This window comes from Lynx canadensis, chromosome D1 (assembly GCF_007474595.2).
Source record: "Lynx canadensis isolate LIC74 chromosome D1, mLynCan4.pri.v2, whole genome shotgun sequence".
Classification (NCBI taxonomy): domain Eukaryota; kingdom Metazoa; phylum Chordata; class Mammalia; order Carnivora; family Felidae; genus Lynx; species Lynx canadensis.
In genome coordinates this window covers 69,777,266-69,799,658 of record NC_044312.2, presented here as the reverse complement: position 1 = coordinate 69,799,658, position 22,393 = coordinate 69,777,266, and the positions used below count along the sequence as shown (strand labels likewise).

The following is a 22,393-nucleotide window of genomic DNA, read 5'->3' as shown; positions in this document are numbered from 1 at the left end:
TCCAGGCTCCGAGCTGTCAGCACAGAGCCTGACGCAGGGCTTGAACCTATGAACCATGAGATCATGGTTCATAGATCTCAGAGAACCATGAGATCATGAACTGAACCAAGTCATATGCTCAACCAACTGAGCCACCCAGGTGCCCCACCAATTAAATACTTTAAAGGGGAGGTTCAAACCTATATAAGAAAACGTTCCATTCAGGTTTGTTTCATGGAAAGCTTCTAAAAAATGAAATTAGCAGGACCTCACAGATGATTTATGTTCAGATCACAGGAAAAATTGAGAGGGCCCAGAGAAGTAAATCAGCCCCCTGCACTTATAGGAGGGGAGAGAGCTCTAGGTGACAAGCATGACCAGTTCTCTCTCCTAAAGCAGTTCACTCCATTCCTGGAAAAGGCACCAAGAGCTGAAATGATGTGAGCCAAGGCTAATGGAAACAATGTGATAACAGGAGCTTGTGTTCCTAACCAAGAACTTGATGGTCAACTTTTAAAGGACATTACATAAATTCCATGTTTTATCATCTATTAAAGCCTTTGGACTTTTTTTTAAAAATTTGTTTTAATGTTTATTTTTGAGAGCGAGAGAGAGAAGGAGACAGAGCACAAGCAGGGGAAGGGCAGAGAGAGAGGGAGACACAGAATCCGAAGCAGGCTCCAGGCTCTGAGCCCAGAGCCAGACATGGGGCTCGAACTCATGAACTGTGAGATCACGATCTGAGCTGAAGTTGGACGCTTAACGGACTGAGCCACCGAGGTGCCCCAAAGCCTTTGGACTTTTAAAGCTAAGAGGGCTGTTGGTCCAACAATACACCGCAAAGCTATATGTGTGTCCTATGCCATACAAAGTAGGTGCAAACCAACTGCCCAACACAACAACCATACATGACTTTTTATTTATTCTGATTCTCTAACAGTGTGTAGCACAAAATACTTCACCTTAATAATCCCTGCTGACTTCTCAATACAGTAAATCAGATCACTTAACAACATTTTCAACAGACAAAGCGAAGAGAAACTGGGGAACAGAGTAAGAGTTAAAGTCAGAAAAGCAGTGTGTAAGTCCTGGCGGTGCTACTGACTTACCTTTGGGACCCCAGGCAGTAGCTTAAACTCCCCAAGTATTTCACAGCCAGCAAAACAAGTCTTTCTAAACACCTCTCCTCATGGGGCTGTGGTGAAAACTAAACAAGACAATGCATGCAAAAGTTACTTTGTAAATCAGACATGGAGGTAAATAGTATCATCAGGATCTTGACATTTGCAAAGGCTCTTGTGGGGAGATTTTGACAAGCATGGTAATGAACACTGAGCAGAGTATAAGCTACACTTTTTGAAAAACTGACCCAGAGCAATCCCTTTCACTGTCTTATTTTTCTTTCCTTAAAATCCCCACATGCATTAGCCAGCAAGAGTTAGTCAATCTGCTACATTCAGTGTTGGCATCATTTTGCTCATGAGCTTTAAGCAGCCAGTGAGAGCTGCTCGATGTCAGCCACAGGCTACAAAGAAGAGCGAGCCACAGTGAGCTGAGGCCACTGGGTGACATGTCATTTATCAACCAAAAATGCCTTCCGGAGATCCACCGTGCTGTCAGAAACCTCAAAACCAGGGGCAGGAAGCATGTGGGGTGCCAGGAAAAGGAAGAAAGAAGGTAACAGTTGAGATTTCAGGCTCCGGAGACTGTCCTGGGTCTGAATCATGGCTTTCCCACCCACTGTGTGTTATCTGAAGCATCTCTGGGTCTCGGTCTCCCTAATTAGAAAGTGAGATTGCCAGTGTCCACCCCACAGGGCTACTATATTAAGTGGGAAAAGGCATATAAGCACTTTGCACAGTTCTTGGCATATGGCAAATATTCAAAGGTTAGATATTGCTATGAATCATCATCATCATCATCATCATCATCATCATCATCCATGCAAAACTAAGAAAAATTAAGATGTGGCACATCTCCAGTCAAGACTTTGCTATGGGCTTTGTAATCAGGTTGTACCTGGACAGCATGCTGGCTCACCCATTAGCTCCTAGGCTAATCAAGGTTCTTCTGGATTTCTGCCTCATGCCCCAGGATAGGTGAAACATCCAAGCATACCCAACTGGCCAGTTGGCTAGATCCTGACACTTTGTTTTCTGGCTCACACCTGCTCATCATTATCCTGAGAGGTGTGTCCAGAGGAGAAGAGATTAACGTGAATATCTGTGCCTAACCTTCCAGTCATGCCCAGGCTGTGGCTCCCCATTTCTAGGGTGAAATACATCGTCACCTTTAAAATATGGTCATACCCAGCAAAGTGAGGCCCGTCAGCACCCATCTGGTGGACAGCGCCTCATCCCCAAACAAGCCCTGGGGGCGGAAAATTCCTTCAGCTCCTCCTGACTATCCCTGCAAGGCCAGTACTCCTTCACTATTAAAACTACGATGGCTGCCCCCCTTCAACCAGGGAGCAACTTTGCAGCTTTCAAACTCCTTATTCTTTCCTTATCTCACTCCAGCATCAGAACCACACTGTAAGGGGCTGGATGAGAATTGTTACACCTGTGCCACTGATAAGGAATCAGCCACAGTTTGAGACATTTAGGTAATTTGACTTAGGCTATCTGGTGCTTAAGTAGCAGAAGCAGCCTAGAATGCAAGTTATCTTGTTCCTAATCTGGTGCTCTTTCCACAAAATGTGGGTATTTGTTTTTTAAACATTCAACTTCCATAATGGTGCTTTGCTTCTGGAGAATTCATTAACCAAGGCATTTCGGTCACAGTACAGTGCAGATTCACATACTTGAAAGGCACTCACAAGCAGATGTTGCCTGCACTCTAAAGATCTAAAGGGTGACAGAAAACAGCCATGCCGATTAACATAATTGACAATTCCCAGCTCTGGCTCCCTCCAACTCCTGTCTGGATTCAGCTAGCAGCCTCCTATCAGGTCTCTGCTGCAGCTAGTCCTTCTTTGTTTGCTTCAGTCCAACAGAAACGCTCACACTGGACTAATGCTCTAGGGATAATTATTTCACATCACTGAAATGGTAATCATAATCACAGTGGAAACAACTTCAGTGATTCTCCTTCCACTGCTTAGCAGTCTCTACCTCACCAGGTAAACTTTAACTTGTCACTTAACCTGCAGTTTCTTCATCTACAATATGAAGGAGTGGCTAAATAGAGCCTTGTTCACTTTCAGCTCATGACTCTAACACCCCAACTAAATCCAAATCCTGCAGGTGGAGGACACTGGGAGACAGCAGAGTCCAATGGTCAAGAGCTTCCATGACTTGGTTTTTAAGCTTGGACCCTCTACCTTAGGGAGGTCTCTGGATCACTCTGTGCTTCAAGTTCGTCCTCTCTACAGTGATTCTAACGATAGTTCCACTACGTGGGGTTTTGTGGGCATTAAATCCGATAATACATGTGAGGTGCTAAGGACATCATAAGAACTCTGTATATATTACCAATTGGTATCATCTGAAATGGCACGCATCATGTTTAGGCACTGACTGATTTTCCAAACTTAAATTCCCACCACTATTTGAGAACTCTCCATTCTAGGCAAGTCTCTATGCAGGTTGGTCATTCCTACCTCTGCGCTTTTAATGGTGCTATGTCCCCCCACTTCATCCACTCCCTGGTCTGTGAATCTAAATCCTACCCATCCTTAAAGGTCTGGATTAAACCTGCTCATTTCTAAGAGGCCTCCTCCCTACCATAACAACTCACAAAAATCCCTCTGGTCTCTGAATTTCTGTAGTACTTATTGGTAGTCTAGACTACTTTATTGGCATTATACATGGCCTTGGATTATTTTTGACCAACAGATTAAACTGAAGGCTCCTTGGGTACAACAACTGTCTTCTCTTTTCTTTTGTTTTTGTTTTTTTTTTTAAGATTTTATTTTTTAAGTAATCTCTATACCCAACATGGGGCTCCAACCTACAACCCCGAGATCAAGAGTCGCCTGCTCTACCAACTGAGCCAGCCAGGTATCCCTACAACAACTCTTTCTGCTCTTCCTCTAGGTGTAGCCTGGGTGCCGGGTATAATGGCCCTTCAGACATATGTTGACTGAATAAATAAACGTGTAGTACTATGCCCAATACACGGTACATTTTCTTTTAGTTGATATGGTTCGGCTATTGATTTGTTGTACTTTGAGGCCAATTAAAGATAACACAAAGATGAACATCAGGCAGGCAGGGACAACCATGGCCAGTTAAGTCCTGATCATCAATAAAAGATACTGATATCTGGCCAACCTGAAGAACAAGAAAAACACAGATGTCAAAAGGAAATGGTTATCTACACTCCAAAGTACCTTGCAAGACCAAGCTCATGAGCCTACACAGTTAGAGAGGAAAAGAAAGTTGAGGTTTTCTCAGGCTGAATTCATTCAGTAAGTATTTATTGAGTGACTACTCTGTGCAGACACTGTCTTAGCTGTGGGGGTTACAGCAGAGAACAAAACAGACAAAAATTCCTACTCATATTCTAGCATCTGAGGAGGAACACAAGGTATAATGCCACCTTCCAACTCCAAAGTGAAATCCAGCAACAACTTCTTGCCCCAACTCCTTGCTGTGCCATCAAGTAAGGAAAAGAGAAAAAACAATCAAGCATCATTCACAGCTGATCAAACAGAGGCCTTGCTAGAAGTGCTGTTTCTGTCCTGATGAGGCTTCCCTCACTTGAATCCTGTGGGGAACTCTGCGACAAAGCACTCTGTACCCTAAGCCATCTGAATGCTAACTCCCTAACACCCTACGTCCCAATTGAGCTCTGCAACTAGCAAAGCTAGTCGTTTACACAGCAAACTTCTCAAATGGCAAATGTGGTTCATGATGCCAAAAAGAAACTCAGAGAGGGGAAAGGAGGAAGGGAGGGGTGGTCGTCAGTTAAAGGATCAGGTAGCTTTCTCTACTGCAAAACCCTGAGGCTCTTTTCTCCTTTGGAGCAGAAACCTCTTCCATCGTCTAAAGCCTTAAAAAATTTTTTTTTTTTCCTCCAGCAGGATACTGAAAATAGCTTTGCATTTAACATTTAAAATTGTTTTTGATCCCACACTCTTTCAGCTCTGCTCTCTCCTGCAAATTCGTTCCATTCCCTAAGGGCACTTATAAGTATAATTCATAAGAAACAAACCATAGTCACCATTTTTATCCCTAAGAGTTAAAAAGAAAAACCAGTTTACATAATTATATGGAAGATAAGTTGGCCAAGAACACAGAAATCTTATCTGGACCAAAAGTTCTAGGACAAAATTTCTTTCCACTCATTAAGAAAGACAGCAGATCAAAATCAAGGTTCAGACGGAACGTCTAACTGCGGAGCACCATACACAGAACTCCTTGAGCTCCTCATGTCATTTGAGTACATCTACTTCAGGAAGAAACTAGAGGTAGTCATTTGAGGTAGGTTTGAACGATGAAATACATGTATGTTTTCCCACTGTGGTGAGAAAACAGGGTTTTATATCCAAGAAGGACCTGAGACATCAAAGTTCAGCGAGGGCGGTTCGCTCAAAGTTACTCAGCAAGTCAGGGACTGGGCTAAGACTGGGCCCCGGGCTCTCCTAGCCCCCCAGTGCAGGGCATTCCCTACTCTGCCCACCACTGATTCCTTTATAACACAAGGAGCTAAATCTTAAAGGCACAAAGGCAAGAATTCCTTTTATAAAACTTTTTGGCAGACAGGAAAAATAGGAGGTGTGACCGAGGTAAATGAGTCCCATTAAGGCTCATAGTAACTGACCTATAACGCCATCTAGATGCGGGGGTCTAGCTGCAGAAGGCTCAATTAATGCTGATGATACTTCAGCACTAAACAGTATGGTTTCAGCTACAGTCAGCATGAAATGACTTTTGTGGGCTCGCCGGGGAACGAAACCACCATTTAGTTCATCTTTTTCTCTACAGAAAAACTCATCCCATGTTTCAACTGCCTTACAAATGAACTTGTGGAACAGAGCTGGTTTTAAGATAGCTGTGCATGTAAAACAGAATTCTGAGGTCTGAAGTTCTGCACTAAACACAATTAAAACTTCCATAGTTGGTGATACGTGCTAGGTGTACATTGATGAGAAAACCCTTCAAGCTGTGAACTTGCTTGTGTGCTATATAAAGTTTTATTAAAAGCCTACTGTGCAGAGTAGAGTCAACTGCTATTTATACAATTTACAAATGCTCCAATTCTGTATGCAAGTATTTACAGGGACTTTCTGGCACTGGGTGAAGGTTACAAGGAGGATAAAACATCTGTACACAAGTGTTAACTCCTAATCCGGTTACAATGGCCTTTACTTTCCTCAAAAACAAGCTACTTCCAACCTCAGGGCCTTGTTTCCGCTTCCTGGGACACCTTTCCCCAGAGCTTCCTGCAACCAAGCTCAAATGTCACCTCTTCAGAAAGGCCACCCCAGAGGACCTGGCTAAAGCAACCTCCTTCCCATCATCGCTATTGTTTTACTCTATGTGATTGCTTTCCTCGCATCTATCACAACCAGGAGTTAACGTCTTCAACTGTTTATCTGTCTCTTGCTGGGACTCTGTTTTGTTCACTGCTGTATCCCCGGTGCCTGTAACACTGCTGTGCACATGGTAGGCCTCCAACACACGACACTGAAGGAGTAAATGAGTACAGTTGGAGAATGGGAAGTGAGGACAAGATATTTATTCATGGAACAATTAAATGAGAGAACTGGCCATCCTGATTAGATACAATGTGATAATTTGCTAATTATGAAGTACCACTGCTTCTGAATGAATGGTTGGCAATCAAAAGTAAAAAAGAGAGAGCGGGCGCGCGCGCGCGCGTGTGTGTGTGTGTGTGTGTATGTGTGTGTATGTGTGTAAAGGGGGCAAATGTCACCAGAGGAGGCTTCACAAAGAAGTGAGATTCAAGGCAGGCTAAGAGGTCAGGCCACCGAGGTCAAGGGGGAGACGTGAGCAAGACAGACAGCAGGGAAGAGTATGGCATGGAGTAGCCCAGGCAGGGCAGAGACAAGCAGAACTGAACCTCGGGCACCCGGCCCAGTCCGGGAATGGGGCTTGGGGTGGAGGAGCTGGGATGGCGAGGGGGACCAGGGCCGGACCTTGGGGAGCCTGGAGCCCTGGACACGCGGGTGTCAACCACGTGCCACTGCAAACAGGGCTGTTTTGGAAGGCAAAGATGACCACACTGTGTGGGAAGAATTGAAGGAAGTAGAGGCTAGAACAGGAAACTGGTTAGAAGATGGCCTCGGTGGTCCGAGCGTCAGGGGCAAAAAGAGCTTCTTCCCTCTGCTTAGATGTAAGAAAAACACAAGTGAGCAAGATGTCAAGGAATTCTGTCCCCCTGGAAAAGACAATTGCCAGAGTATTTCACGGTAGCATTCCATGGCAGATTCAGGTCAAGTTCCCATACATCCTACACTTGGAGCACTCGAGGAGGATAACGGAGGTTCAAAACAATAGCTCTGAGGGCAGAGCATGTCTTTCCAGGCCTTCCAGCTCCAAGATTAATGACATTCAGTACAGCCTGTGTTTATTATCTTTTTATTCTTTGGGGAAAAAAGTGGTATCTAATTCCACTGTGCAGTATATATATTTGAACATTATATAACACATTTTTATGTAACAGGTTCTTGACATAAGACAATGTTTCCCTTACTATCTAAATGTATTCGGGAAACAACTGACATTAAAAATATATATATACACCAAGGCTGTGGGTGCCTGTCTTTGGGTTAAGAAGCTGGGGAGAGGAGGAAGAAGGTGAGAGACTCTTGAAAAGGGCTCCTTTGCATTTCCTCTGCAGATGGCTACCGGGGGAGGCAGGGGTACTGGGCTCTGTTCAGAGGTCCATCTCATACCTGGAACCGTCCCGGAGAGGCTGGCTGAACCACACAGGGCCCATGTCAGAGCAGTGCCGCAGAAAGGCACGAGGAAGCAAGTGACAGAAATGCACAACAGGATGTGAAGAGAATGCTTACAAGCCCTTGTAACTGCTGCCAGGGTGAGACCCAACCGTGCGTGGCGTCCCCCGCAGAGGACTTCAGTCCTGCTGGAGAGCAGGTGCACAAGCACATCTGTCAGCCGTAACACGGGTTGCCAACCACTACGGGCCTCCTGGCCTCCTGGCCTGCTGGCACGGTGCGGGGCACTGCGTACACAGGATTCAATGTGGGGGCTCCCCCCCGCAGGCCCCGACTCCAGGGGCTAGAGGGCCGACTCTGGAGTCCTCTGGGCACGAGTCCTGTCCCGCCCCATACCAGCTGAGTGACCCTGGGCAGTTTCCAAAACCACTGCACTTGTAAAATAAGGATAATCACTGGACCTACCTCATAGGGTGTAAGGAAGATTAAACAAGTTCATAAACATAAGGTGACTAACATCTTTGCTGGCACATAGTGTCAATAAATGCTAGCCGCTATTACCATCATTATTACTATTTCTGTTTTGCAAATGAGGTAAGTCAGACTCAAAGAAGCTAACTAATTTGCCCAGGCCACACATTTCAAATGGTAGTTGAAGGCATAAATAGACGTAAATGTTTTACTCAGTATACGTGCAAAATCCAATGGGTAGAGTATTAACCAGAATATGAAATCAAGACCTCCATTCCCCCTTCTTTAACCAGACTGGATGAACATGAGTTTATACTATTTAAAAGGACAGCATGTGCTAATGTAAAATCATTTCTCATCATATGCCAGCACTCACGTTCCCCTAAAGCAAAGATGACTAAAGCGTATCCAATCTTATCTTCCCTACCACGAAAGTCCCCACCCTCAAACCCCCCTTCCCTGTAAACCCGCCTACTCTTGGCCATGACCACTGGTGCCCCTGGTGCATCCCATCCCCTTTCCTCCTTCTCAAGATCATTAATTGAGATCGGGCAAACACATCCTGAAGGCTCCCTGTGCCTGTGATTTTGGGAAACCAAGATGAACTCCCCCAAACTGCTTACCCTGAGCAAGCAAGACACATATTCCCAGAGACGGCCCAACACAACACAGATGCGGCAGTACCTAAGAATCTGAGCTAGATCAAGAGCTGGAGGGTACTGCTACCAGGTGTGGGGAGGAAGAAAAACAAATGAATAGCTCCTAGAGGGCCAAGCAATTGAGCTGGGTCTTAGAGAAGAGTAAGATTTGGACATAAGTTGAGCACGGGATGAGCCAAGGGCCGGCCCAGGGAAAGGACAGCCCTTCAGTTTGACCAGACAGTCCTGTGCCACAGACAGGCAGGCTGGATATGGAAAGGCGGAGGGACCAGAAGCACCAAGAGCTAACATTCACTGAATGCTTACTATGCGCCATGAATAGCTTCACGTATTTTTCATAGTTTTAACTCATTCAATGTACACCACAACTCCTTGAGGTAAGGACTCTGGAGATCCTGGTCTTATCACTGAGGACATCAAGACACAGTGAGCACAGCAACTTGACCAGATCATAAAGCTGGTAAGGAACAGTTAGGATATGACACTTACTCCAAAGTCTGCACCTTTAACCGCTCAAACAAACTGCCCCTCAGGACAGCTTGGCTGTGAAGGGGTATAGGCAACAGTGTGTCAGGAGGATGAAAGGAGACAGTGCTTGCAAGGAGTTTGCAACCTCTAACTCCAAGGTCACAGATGCCGGCTCCAGGCTACTGTTAATGTGTACAGTGAACTTGCTAGCCGCCGAAGCAGAAGAGACAGATCAGGACTGAAAGTGGGACCCTGGGTGAGTGGAACAGTGTGAAGCGCAGGGCCAAGACAAAAACGTACCTTTAGGGTATGCAGGAAGAGAACCAAGAAAGCATCACGGCAAGGCAGAAGAAGGAGGGGATTTCAAGAAGGGAGGAAAGACAGGGTTACAGCTGCAAAGGGGCCCAGAACGACCATTCTGCACTAAGAACGGGTCCCTGGAATTCAAGATTTAAAGACTTTGGAGATCTTTGAGAAGAACTATAGAGAAGGCTGAAAGGAGCCAGAGGGTGGGAGCTAGGGGCAGAGCAGACGAGAGAGAATGAGGTGAATGCGCACAGCCCCTGTGAGAGGTTGCTGGGCAGGGAGGGGAGAGAAAGACACACAGGTTCAGGGGTACCATGTACAGACGAGTGAAAGCCGCCTGCGCACAGCAGGCCCGCAGAAGGGCTGTTTCTTGTCCTTCTATCCTTCTTCTCCTAAACTGAGAGGAAGGCTTTTCTGGGGTTGATGAGGAGGCTGAGGACAAACAGCATGAAAAGCTATTCAGCGGGCAGGACCCTGGCAGCGGTGGGAGGGAGTGGCAGCAGGCACTGAGGGAGGGCTTCCTGTGTGCCCGGCATTTTACACACATCATCTCCCTTGATCCTCATACGGACTCCATGAAGCTGGCACTGTCACTACACCGCAGAGGAGGAGCCTGTGGTCAGAGGGGTCAAGCACTATTCTGATCCAAACCCCAGTCCCAGGTCCTGCCGCCAGAGTCAAGGCTCCCACCCAAAATGAAGGTCTGAGAAAAAGAAAGAGGAGAGATCCACTTACTTTTTCTGATCTGGAAAGAGAAGGGAAGCCACGGAGGAAAGAGACAGGATGCTTCGAACAGGAAGGAAGAGATGCTGAGGGGGCTCAAGTCAGAGCAGGTCTTGTTTCCAGAGAGAAAGAAGGGAAAAGCCAGGGTGGGTGTTCGGGGTTAAGTCTGGGTGTTGGGACAAAGTAGCAACGAGGAGAGAAAAGATCCGAGAAGGGCAGCATGTGGGTGTTTCTGGACTCCTCACCACCCTCAAGGTCTAGAAAGGATTTTTTTTACCTCCCTGCAAGTATCTTCCATGATGCTAACTAAAATCACTCCATAACTATAACATCGTAAGGGGCAGAAACTGTTCCCTTAATACTGACTTTCTCCCACCACCCTCAGAGCTGATGTTGCAATCACAAACAGAAGAAATCTCATGGAAGGAAGGCAACTCTTCCACCAAAGAGACATATTAAATATTTAGTTTTCACAGATTTCTCAGGCAGTTTTGTTAACACAGCCAAGTCTTTCTACAGTGCTTGTTCATTGTTTAGTATATAAATTGCACAGAGATTGTCGGTATTGAGGGCTAAATCTGAAAACACGACCACTTCCTTTTCTTCTCTGTGGCATGCAGAACCTCTTCTGCGAGAGGCAGACAAACTCCTGAGTAATCATCATTTTATAAATCATTCTAAATGGATTCGTTCAAACCCCATCTGTTGTTCTGTTGAAGTTTCCTATGAAAATAGGACTTCAGCTCAGATGTTCCGGAGGCTTGAGCAGGTAAATACCAACCTGAACTCAAATGTATTAAAACTTTAGACGCAGAGAACTGTAGCGCAGAAGGAATCTCTGAGATCACGTACTTCAACAGCCTGACTTTCCATCTGAGACAAACAGAACCCAGAGAGGTTCAATGACTTGCCTGAAGCGGCACAGCCAAGAAAACCCAAGTCTGGGCAAGGACCAGCATGTTCTAACTCTCAGCTAGTGCTTTTTACCCCACCTGTTCCTTTCTCTCGCCCTCTTTTTAAACTGTAGGGGTTAAAATAAGGCACAAATTTAACTACAGTTTTAAATAATAATAATAATTATTATTATTATTATTATTATTATTATTCACTGGCTACAACGACCATCAAAACCAAAATACTTCCACAGATCCGGGTTCAGATGACACAGGCGATTTCAAAGCCTTTTCTAACAGCATTCAACGAACTGTTTTCAAGTGAACTCAGTAACAGATCATGGACCGAAAGATTCAATTTTGTGTTTTAAAAATATTTGGAGTTTCATTGATATGGAAATTTAATTTGACAGCAGTGATTTTTTTTTTACTTGCAAGCTCGAAGAGCATGAGATTATTCAAAACTGCTCAAGAGCAGCAATGATTATTTAAGCTCATGATTCAACCAGTACATTAATTAAAACTCCACCAACCCAAATTGACAGATCCTGATATCAATGGGACCAGAAGAATTAAAATAATAGTCGTCATATAAAATAGATGAAGGGGAGAACAGCAGCAGATGTCAGAAGGACAAGCAAGGCTTGTGTGAATGAGATGCATCTAATGGGCAGCTTTTGTGGATTTTTTTTTTTTTTTTAACGGAGATCCTGGAATACAGGTACAGCCAGGAAATGCTTCTGCACAAATACCGAATCTTATTTCTGGAAGCTGGTGAGAAAACTTGGCTAATAATTGCATGCTGAGGAGTAGCTTCGTAAGCAGGGAGAAGAGACTAGCAAGCGCCAAAGTGCCCAAACAACGCTATTGGACCGGAGGGGCCAAGGGGCCGAAGTGGAGGAGGGAAAGGGGGCTAGGGAATGTGGGGTGAGGGGTGTCAGCCTGCTCCCTCATCGGCCAGCACTGCCAGGGACAACCGACGCGATGTTCAGGACAACCCCTTCCTTCCCCTGCGCCTGCCCTCCGACACCCGCCTGCCGTCCGGAGCAGGCTTTTGTGACCCCTCGGGGTCACCGACTGAAGCCCAGACAAGGTCGGCATTAATTTCCACTCTTCCACTTCTACCTCAGAGCCACGAGAGCTCTCGTGGCTGTTCACGCTCGGCAATCGCGAATGGGAACCTTTCTTCCCTGACATCTGTCAAACTCGGTGCAAAAGCCAGCCTCGCAGCGCTCTCCGCGGGGCTCCCGGGCTTCCAGGGCGGGTGGCGGGCCCACACCTGGACGCCGGGGGACGTCCCGTGCCGTCGGGCACCTGCTCAGAGACCACGGGGGATCCTCCCAGGGCCGCCGAGGACCCAGACGGCGCAGGCCGGACGAAAGTTCGCAAGCTGGGTCTGCCCCATCTTGGGGCCGGATTCCCGGGTGCAGCGCCAGGCCCCGCGACTGGGCCGAAGGGGCGAGCAGACTCGGACTCCCCAAGCCCGACGGAGACGCCCTCCCCACCCCCTCCCAGCCCCGCTGGCTCCCGAAAGGGAAGTGGAGGAGATGCGGAGGAAGGGCAGAAGAGGCACTGCTTGCCCAACGCCCTTGGGGTGCAGCCGTCAAGAATGGTCCTCTCGAGGGCTCCCACCCCTCCCCCCCAGCTCCCAGGATACATTCTAGGACTCGCCCAGAGCCGGATCATTGCTCCCAAAGGGCGGAGCTGTCCCTTTAAGAGGCAGCTGGCTGCTTCCTCCCTCCTCTCCCCAACCCTCAGGTAGCGATGCCCCCCTGAGAGGAGGTAGGTACTCCCGCGGACACTTTCCCGGTCCCTTTAAGGCGCCTGCGGCACCTCTGCCCGCCAACCTGCAGTGCCAGCCCCCGCGAGAGAGGATGGGGGCGGCCGGGCGCGGCGCCTTTAAGGGGCGCAGCCTCCCCGCGGCTGGGGTGGGGGCAGGGAGCGGGCACGGGCCCTTTAAGGCCGGCAGCGGGCACGTCGGGCAGGGTTCCCCGGCGGCCGGGCTGCGCCCGGGGCGGCTGGTGGGCGCCTGCGCCTGCCAGGGTGCTAACGGCCCCCGACGGGGTGCTCGGGGCCGCGCGCCGGCCGCGGCCGGCCCGACACTCACCGTGGCTCGCGGGAGCGCCCGCGTCCGCGCCCCCACTCGGATCCCGCGGCGGCGGCGGCGGTTGAGTCCGGCGCGGGTAAACAGGCACCTCCGTCCCTGACCTACTTTCTGCCTTCCCTAAATGTCGCACCCACTAACCCTACTTTCCGACCAATCCGCTCCCCGCCGGCCCAGGCCCGGCCCCCCGCCCACCAATCGCTGTGCCCAACCCCCCTTCCCCGCCCACCAATGGAGGAGCCGCGGAGCCCGGATACCTGCCTCTTTCCGCCAGCCAATCGAGCGCCCGAAGGGAGCCGGTCTCGGCGGTCGCGCTCCGGCCAATCCGCGCGCCGCTCGGCGGCCCGTCTGGCCAGTTGTGTGGCGGCTAGAGGAGGCTCTGACCATGGCGGGGCGGTGGGGGCTGGTTTACCTGCTACTTTCCCGCCACCAATCGCTTGGCGCACAGAAGCACACGCCCCGAGGAGCGGACCAATCCGCGCGCTTTCCCTGGATTTCCTCGCCCCTGCCCTTTCCCTTCCCTTTAGGTCTCCTGCTCGCGGTGGCCACTGCGGGGTGCAGACGCCGCACTGCTTGCGGTCGCCTGGGCTGTCCCTCTTCTGCAGGACCCCCGGCTTGCTTCTGGCTCAGCGGTTTCACCCCTCCTCCTTCTCTTCTTTCCCTCGGACACCCGGACGAAATGCAGCGTTTCCTCACTCGCCTCCCTGCGACTCCATCTAGGAACCAATTTTAGGAATCGCAGAGTGCCAGACCCTTCCTAAAACACCCTGGCTTGCCAAAGTCCAAACGGGAGAACGAATACTTACTATTTCTAGGAGGCTTTCCCATCCAAGCTTCTTAGGTTCCTTTCGTTCGTCCTGACCTCCAAGTGTCCCGTTGGAGCTGTCATTCTCGTTGTTCAAAAGAGGAAAACTCAAGCCCGCGGCGGTTCCATTGCATTTCCTTTCCCGCTGCCGGTTTTGACCACCTAACTGTGTGGGCAGACACCGTCCCGGCGGCCGCCGTCTCCACCGCGAAAGCTGTCGAGGAGTGGGACAGAAGGAAACAAATCAATATTTCATAATAAAACAACAACTTAGGTACTGAGATGACAGCGAATCTGTCTTACTTTTGCATCTCAAGCACTCAGCAGAGGGCCTTTAAGCACAAAGATCTCTCAACCCTTCTGCTTGTTAAACCTCCCCGAATGCAAGGGTGGTGTGTTTTGTTTTTTTTTTTTTTCTTATACTCACCGCCTCCTTTGAGCACCTAATGGGAGTGAGGTAGAGGGATGGGGGCAGGGGCCTGACATCTAGCAAGTGATTGACAAATGTTGTTAACTGGATACACAAACAAATGGGATTAAATCACTTCAGCCAGTTCTATGACCCAGACTAGCCCCTATGACTCTAGAATTGTAGCCTCTTTCCTTGAACACAAACATTGCATTTTAATCATCGTAAAATCCTTGCTGTCTCCAGCTCACTGCCAGGCACAGAGTGGTTGTCCATATGTACTTATGGCCTGAATATCAACTGTCCTCAAGGTCAACTAACTTCATTGGTAGCTTACTATTTTTTTCTAAATTTATATGCAGGTGGAATCTTACTGCTGTTTACTTTGTCCCCTGCCCTGATTTCATAAGGAAACCACTTTATGTAAGTGGCATTTTAGTAATGCACTTCCCAAGATATTGTGGACAAGATAAAGAAATATAGGCCTGGATTCTAGTGTAATTACTGGTGAATAACTGGCTTAAGCACCATAACCTAAAGATGCTGATAAATGAATTTGTGTCACCTGAAAGAAGAATAGAGTGGATCAATATTTGTGCAGCATCAATCATGTGTATAATGCATTCCCTGCATCTTCTCCCTTAATCCTCACAACCCATTTTACAGATGAGGAGACTGAAACTCCAAGTTTAACCGGCTAGTCCAATGTCATGCAGTAGATGGCAGATTCCCAATTCAAACCAGGTTTATTTGACTTCAGAACCTTCACACCATACCAGTTACCATCAGAATGGCAGAAGGCTCTCTCCAGGGCCCAGACTTCAAAACTTCCATCAGTGCTTTGAATGAAAACCCAGAGGATTTGCATCACATTTCTGAATGATGCCAAACCAGGAGGGGAAGAGATGCCATTACATACATAAGCTGAATGCAGTGTTGGAGCAGTGGGCTAGCTCTTACAGGGATAAATGTGGGGGTCTCACCCTGGGAAACTAACTGCTGAAAGGCAAAGGTATCTTGACGGATGCATATACAAGCAAGCCTAAAGGGCTTAGGTGACAGACAACTCAAATCTGAGTCCTTAGTGAAATATGGCTGTCAAAATAAATGAATGCTGTCTTAGGCAGCATTGATAAAAGTCTGACGTGTAAAGCAAGTTGGGTGTACAGTGCTGCCCAGTGTTGCTCATTACTCAATGTCTCCAATTAGGGCTTGGCAAGAAAAGTATCTACATGCACAAGGAGAGGGACCAGGATATAAAGAGGCTGGGAATTATGTTCATATGAGGAAAGATGAAAGGAAGCAGAAGGTTTTGCCCCAGGGGTACAGGTAACTATCTTCATGTATTTGAAGGGCTGTCAAAGAGAAGAGCATTAGACTCATTCTTCAGAGCCCTAAGGGGTGGAAGGAGGACCTGTGGGTAGAACCTCTCAAATGAACCAATATGAAGAGTTTTCTAACAACTAGAACCTCTTCTTCCTTGATAAGTTGAATTTCCTGTCACAGAAATTCTAAATAAGAATTGGATGGCCAGGGGGTAGGAGCGGTCCCAGGACAGGTCGTCTTTAGGATCTCTGCCTCTCTAAGATGAAGTGCTTCTACCCTCATACCTTGGTTCTCCTCTTTATTTTTTTAATTTTTTTTTCAACGTTTATTTATTTTGGGTACAGAGAGAGACAGAGCATGAACGGTGGGAGCGGGCAGAGCGAGAGGGAGACACAAGAATCGGAAACAGGGCTCCAGGCCTCTGAGCCATCAGCCAGAGCCTGAACGCGGGGCTCGAACTCACGGACCGTGAGATCGTGACCTGGCTGAAGTCGGACGCTTAACCGACTGCGCCACCCAGGCGCCCCGGTTCTCCTCTTTAAAGTTTGTCACCTTGACTTTTTCCTACGCTCAGTGGCCAAGCTACTGTTCTCCTCACATGAGCATGTTTCTTCCATAGGTAATTATACATTGTGTTTCTGTCTGTTGGCCATCCCAACCAACTCCAATCTTTCACTGGTACCTACTTCCCTTTTGTTTTGTCCCTCCTAGAATACTGGTTTTTAATTCTCTGGGCACTGTTAAGGTCAAAGTGGTTGTCCTCATCTAAAATTCACTGGGCATGAACAGAATCACAGAGATACAAGGAAGGGGAAAGAGAACTTTACTGAGCACTACTGTGTATCAGATGCTTTAAATACATGATCTAATATGCTATTCTTTTAACCTTGCCGATTGATATGCTCACTCTCCACACTTGCAAGGTGAATGATTTTATCAAGCAGGTGTAACCTCCTTTACCCCAGTGTCCCTCATCTGTAATATGGGGGATAATCTAATATCTACTTCACAAGATTGCTGTGGAAGTTAAAAGAGAGAGTAGAAAGAAGGCCCTTAGCACAGTTCCTGGCACACAGTAAGCTACAATACATACTAGGTTAGCAATTCTATGCAATAGGTATTTACTGCACCACTTTACAGAGAAAGTCAGTGAGGATAAAAGAGTATAATCCACAGTAGTTTCCCCAAACTCTGATACGTGGTCAGGTCCATTGGAATTAACTGAGGATTGTGTTTATTCTGTTCATTTGGGTTTTTTGTTTGTTTGTTTGTTTGTTTGTTTGTTTTGTTTTTTGTAAATATAGATTCTCAAGTCCTAATTTGGAAGGATTCCGATTTCAAACTCTTTGGTATCTGACATGTAGTCCAATTTGGGAACTGCTAGTCTAATGGAATAAGTCCAGGCCCCAAAGTCAAACAGACCTGAAGTCAAATTTCAGGACTGCTGGACTGAATGGAGGAGCCAATGACAGGACCGGGCAGTTGTATTCTCTTTGCAAGGAAGCTGGGAAGCTGGAAAGCAGAAAGTCAAGTAGCAGTGTGTTCCTATAAATAATAGTAATTACAATAATATTTATTGCAGGTTTACAACGTGTCAAGCACTATTTCTAAGAGCTTTATATGCATCAACTCATTCAATTCTCACAACCCCCTACAAGGTAGATACTTTTAGTATTCCCATTTTACAGGTGGGAAAATAGAAGCACAGAGAGAGGTCTTAAGATCTCATGCTAATTAGGCAATCTGAACCCAGAACTCACACTGTTAACTACTTCAGGAAATCCCCTCTTCCTTTGGACAATTCCTTTGGAAAACAAAGAAACTTCACACTTTAGAGACACGGATTCAGGAGTCATCAACTTAAGGGTAATGAGTTGTTTGCGGTTTCATGTAGAGAAAAGGAAATTACCCAGGACTATGTCTTAGGGCTAAGGGTGTCACCTCACATTTAGGGAATACAAGAAATAGAAGCCTCTTCACCTAACTTAAGCCCAAAGGGGGAGGTTTATTGGGAGCAGACAAGAATATCTCATAGGAAGAAGTACAGCTAGCCACCCCCCCCCCCCCCCCCCACAAAGGACCAGAGCTGCAGCACCATTGGCACAGAGCACTTCCCATCTCCTCCTCTCTCTGAGGTCACATGTCCCCTGGACTTGCCTTCCCTCTGCTTATGTGCCTTATGATTCTCTATGTAGCTCATCACCCTCCGCCCATTTGTACATGGCCCTTTATGAACGCTTTCAGCCACGGGGAGAGAAAGAGAACAGGAAAGGCTCAGACAGGTCGTTCTCAAAGCTGAGGGTATGGACTGAGCAAGATCCCCCAAAGGTGCTACTGAAGTGAAAGAAGAATGAGAACAGGAGAAAATATAGAGTAGGAACAGCAAAAGAAGTGAGCAGTGAATAGCTGCATTTGGGAGACTTCAGAAGAAAGCCTCAGCAGGCAGGTTGAGAAGGTCATGGAAACTTACACGTGAGGCAAAGGTTTTGGTTGGAACACCAAAGAGACTGTTTCACTAACACTGCGTCTACAGCCACATCTGCCATAGGAAATTAGGGAAATCACAGACAGAAATGCGTGAAGGTGACATGGTGCCCAAGAGGACAGACAATTTTGTGAAGACGTTGGTTATTTAAGGGGATATTAGAAAAAGAGTTGTGACCATCTCTCAGCAGCCAACCTAACTGAAAGTGGTCTATGTTTATAGGTGTGGGTACGATTTTATTTTTTAACCAACGTTGACTGTCTGGACACACAAAAATGGAACCTCTAAACATCGGGCATTAGTGGGCTTACCAGGATTTATACCTCTTTCAGCTGTTTTTGAAAAGACCTTCCTTGGCTCTTTTTAAATGGGATGGTCATACCAGTCCAGAGCGGGAGAGTGTGTGCCCTAGACCATGTAATTAGGCTTTAGGCTACATCTTGCTTGCAGACATGGCCAATATTCCAGAGACCTTGGCGTTCAAATGTCGAAGGGGCTTTTCCATTTGGCTGGGGGTGTTTGCTAGAGGGAGCTAAAACACCAGTGACCACATCACTTCTCAACAGAACCCTGAAGAACAAATAGACACTGTCTTCAAAAACTGGCATACTTTTTGCCCTGTTTTACTAGACTGAACAGCACTAAAATTCAATCTCTGGATAATATATACACATGTATGTTACATACATATTATTATATATTATATATGTGTGCATATATATATATATGTGTGTATGTGTGTGTATCTCCATTCAGGCTAGTAAAGCAAAGTGAAGTGTTAAGTCATTTAAGAAATTCGTGAACTAAAAAAAAAAATTACAATATGCTTTTGAAAAAGCAAACAGGGGACTGATTGGGGGATGTGACCTAACATTATCAAAGCATGCTATAAGACTGTGGTAATTAAAATAGTCTAGTATTGGTTTAGAAACAGATCAAGAGATTAATGAAAAGGCATAGCATCTAGAAACAGACCAAAAAGACACAAAAATTGAGTATAATATAAAGGTGACTTTTAATTATTGAGGAAAAACATGTGGAGTTTTCCACAAATGGTATTAAAACAACTAGCCAGCCATATGGAAACACCTAAAGTTTGCTCTCTTCCTAAAATGTAACCCATCACTATTTAGGATTTAAATGTAAAGAGTGAAATCTATAAAAACATGGGAAGTAGGGCACCTGGGTGGCTCAGACGGGTATGCATTCAGCTCTTGATTTCAGCTCAAATGATGATCTCATGGTTCGTGGGTTTGAGCCCCAGCCTCTGTGCTGACAGTGTGGAGCCGACTTGGGATTCTCTTTCTCCCTCTCTCTCTGCCCCTCCCCTGCTTGCGTGTGTGCACATGCTCTCTTCACAAAATAAATAAAATTAAAAAAAAAAAAACAGGGGAAGAAACTATGAATAAAATTTTTACAAACTTTAAAGATATTCTAACATAACACAAAATCCAGGGACCATAAAAACAAAGGTGGATTACATAAACACACTCACTCACACACACACACACACACACCACACACACACACCATGAACAAAAGAACAGCCAGCAAACAGGCCCACAACATATTATTAAGAATGCACCATACACATTCCAGTTAAAAGGTCAAAAGTTGGGTATGAGATGTAGGCAATGCTTCTAGGGACATTATTTAAACTTGTCATTCGTAACAGAAGAATTCCTCTATGAAGCGTACTCCTTGTAAAGTTGTCTGATTTCCTTGGCTCTCTCTCTGGGTGTTTCTGGGTTTTTTGTTTTGTTTTTTGTTTGTTTTGTTTGTTTGTTTGTTTGAATAAAAGCCAGTAATCCCCAAGCACTATCCCAAGCAACAAAGCCTGTTTGATTCTTTTCAGCAATTCTGGCCCTTTACTTCACTTGTGTAAAAACTACTGATTCAAAACCTACCTGAGGGAGACTTCCTACCTGAGGAAGACTCCCATCTTGTACAAGAATGTGTGTCCATTATAAGAAGGTTGCTGCTCAAATCCCTGCTTTCTCTTTGCAATAAAAAATAAAAAGACCTGGGGCGCCTGGGTGGCGCAGTCGGTTAAGCGTCCGACTTCAGCCAGGTCACGATCTCGCGGTCCGTGAGTTTGAGCCCCGCGTCAGGCTCTGGGCTGATGGCTCAGAGCCTGGAGCCTGTTTCCGATTCTGTGTCTCTCTCTCTCTGCCCCTCCCCCGTTCATGCTCTGTCTCTCTCTGTCCCAAAAATAATAAACGTTGAAAAAAAAATTAAAAAAAAAAATAAAAAAATAAAAAGACCCAAATATCCATGTTTTTTTTTTACAGTTTATACAAACTAGTACATGTTTGTGACTTAAAAAATTTGGAAAACACATGAAGAAAGACACATGAAGAAGAAACTAAACATAATCTATAATCTCATTAAGCGGATTAACTCCTATTAAAATATTGATGTGTCTTGGCGAAGTTTCTTTGTAATTATATTTATTGTGACCTTTTATCACACTGACTTTGTTTTTTTCATCCTGCTTTTTAAAATTGATCCGTCATGGGGTGCCTGGGTAGCTCAGTCGGTTGAGCATCCGACTTTGGCTCAGGTCATGATCTCGCAGTCTGTGAGTTCGAACCCTGGATCGGGCTCTGTGCTGATGGCTCGGAGCCTGGAGCCTGCTTTGGATTCTGTGTCTCCCTCTCTCTCTGTTCCTCCTCTACTCACACTCTGTCTCTCTCCTTTCAAAAATAAAGATTTAAAAAATTAAAAAAAAACTGATCCAGCATGAACATTCCTCCAGGCCATTCAGCTTTCTCCTATAACATGATGTCCTAATGGCGATGGCATATACCATTGCGTGGAGGAATCATACACCATTATGCAAAACTCTTATTCCTAATTGTCCTTCATTATAAACAGTTTTGAGTATGGTATACGCTTATGAAATGGGCCCACAGCTTTCCTACCCTACATCATTATCATACCGGGTTTCAAGAAATCAATCAGCGTAGACGAGGAATAAAACTTACATATTTTTCCTTGACAGTGTTCGTGTTGTCTCCTCCCGCAACTGCTTCTTTCTCTCTCTGTATCATAAATCTTACGTTAGAGACACAAGAAAATTTATATGCCGTCCAATTAGAAACAAAACTGGAAATGACTATGGCTTGATAAGTGGTCTTTGGAAAATTTATTACCCCAATTCTGTGTTTCAAAGGGCACTCCAGCTATCTAAAGGATTGATTTGCAATAAAACTTACTGTAAATAAAGATATCCAAATCTTGAGCACAAATGGAGTCATTGAGTTTTGATTGTATTATTATTTTTGTCCCTTGTGCCATGTCATGTCTCTTATTCTTCTACTGCTAAATAATTTCTTTGTGCATTTGTGCATCTGCCAGAGAGAAGCAAGGAAGTATAATCAACTGCTGTTTCTTCTTAGCCGTTGGAACACTGGATAGGTGGCAAAGTTGAAAGTCATCAGCAAAACAAAGTTGTACAGTGACCCCTGTGCTTGTAAATCTCCCTCACTCTCAATGCCTTTGTCCACATTACACTGGCTCATACCTGCTTCTCTGCTTAAAGGTCACTTCCTCAGGGAAGCCTTCCCGGACCTCCCAGCCATAAAAGCACCCTGTATTTCCTCTCTCAAAGCACTATCGCACTTGTAATTTCTTGTCTTTCTATAGACTCTGGGAGGCAGATACCATCCTTTATGGTTCACTCAGCTCTCCTGTAGCTATCAAAGTGGCAGCACATTCACACAAACAAATACTGTTTGGATGAGTGAATAAACAACAGTGAAGAGATGTAAAAGTGAGGTGTACATTTTCCAGGCATACACACATCTTCTTTCGTAGACAAATATAGGAATCACCCCCTCCAATCACCAGCCCACATCAAAGAAAACTTCCCAGGCCACCCTTTCGAAAATAGCAG

At 46.0% G+C, this 22,393-nt stretch overlaps 1 protein-coding gene across 6 annotated transcripts in view; it reads right to left on the bottom strand.

The window, feature by feature from the left end:
• ARNTL (aryl hydrocarbon receptor nuclear translocator like) overlaps nucleotides 1-13,573 on the bottom strand; it is a 100,222-nt gene extending 86,649 nt beyond the window's left edge. For 5 of the 6 annotated variants that reach the window (XM_030330765.1, XM_030330769.1, XM_030330767.1 and 2 more), the window contains exon 1: nucleotides 13,474-13,573. The gene's annotated coding sequence lies outside the window, so the exon portion shown is untranslated. The remainder of the gene's footprint in view (nucleotides 1-13,473) is intronic. The other variant, XM_030330766.1, reaches the window with a different exon arrangement.
• Nucleotides 13,574-22,393: the final 8,820 nt, after the last annotated feature.